Raw genomic sequence first — 866 nt, 5'->3', positions numbered from 1 at the left:
TTTGCCCATTTTCCAATGTGGAGGACAGAGGCAGTGGGAACTCCACTGAGAGGTGAGAGGAAGTTGTGGGTTATTCAAGTGAACCAACATAACCTTCAGCTGCTCACCTGAGAGCCATCTCCACACACTTTGAGGGGTCTTTTCCAGGAAAAGCCAACTACTGAATGATAGGAAGGAAATTCTCCCACCCCAGGAGGGCCCATAGGTTTCCCAGTCCATCACTCTCTAAGAAACTTCTGAACTGTGACACCTGCCCCTTGACATGGCCGTTCAACCTCTACCTATACTTGTTTCCATTATTTTCAACCCATCATAAGATGGTTAACATTGCAAAGTTAATCCGCATCAGAAGTCAAAAGCAGTCCAGAATCCAGGAGTCAGTAAAGTTTAGTAAGGTGGGTAAGAGTCAAGGTTTTCAGGAAGCACGGAAATAGATAACTTCTAAGATTAAAAGAGGGTCCGAACAAATGCTTAGGACACAGGTGATAACATCAGATCTACAGGAAACATTACAAATGACACGAAAGACCAATGACAGCTGGGTAGGCGTCCAATCCTCCGAAAGACAGCTGAACTCTGGTTACACCTGCCATCTTTCTGGCAGTTCAACTGCAGTAATAACCCCAGCTATTAGCTTCAACGACACAGAAGGGCGAGCTACTTCCGAGCTTCCTGGTTCTCCTGGCAGACTGGCGGCGAAGCGGCCCGGACGCCTCGCAACAAGTGGGGCTGTGGCCGCAGCCCTCCCGACTCGGTGGGGCCCACACCCGGGAACGCTAGCCCGGCTCCCGGCTTTCCGCAACCCGGCCCCGAAGACCTAAAAATAGGCTCGGCGTGGCGGCCAGGGCCGGGGCGGGCGGCGGCGG

The sequence above is a fragment of the Otolemur garnettii genome, unplaced genomic scaffold (genome assembly GCF_000181295.1).
Source record: "Otolemur garnettii isolate 467f Iridium unplaced genomic scaffold, OtoGar3 scaffold00032, whole genome shotgun sequence".
NCBI classification, from domain to species: domain Eukaryota; kingdom Metazoa; phylum Chordata; class Mammalia; order Primates; family Galagidae; genus Otolemur; species Otolemur garnettii.
This window is presented reverse-complemented; position numbering follows the sequence as displayed.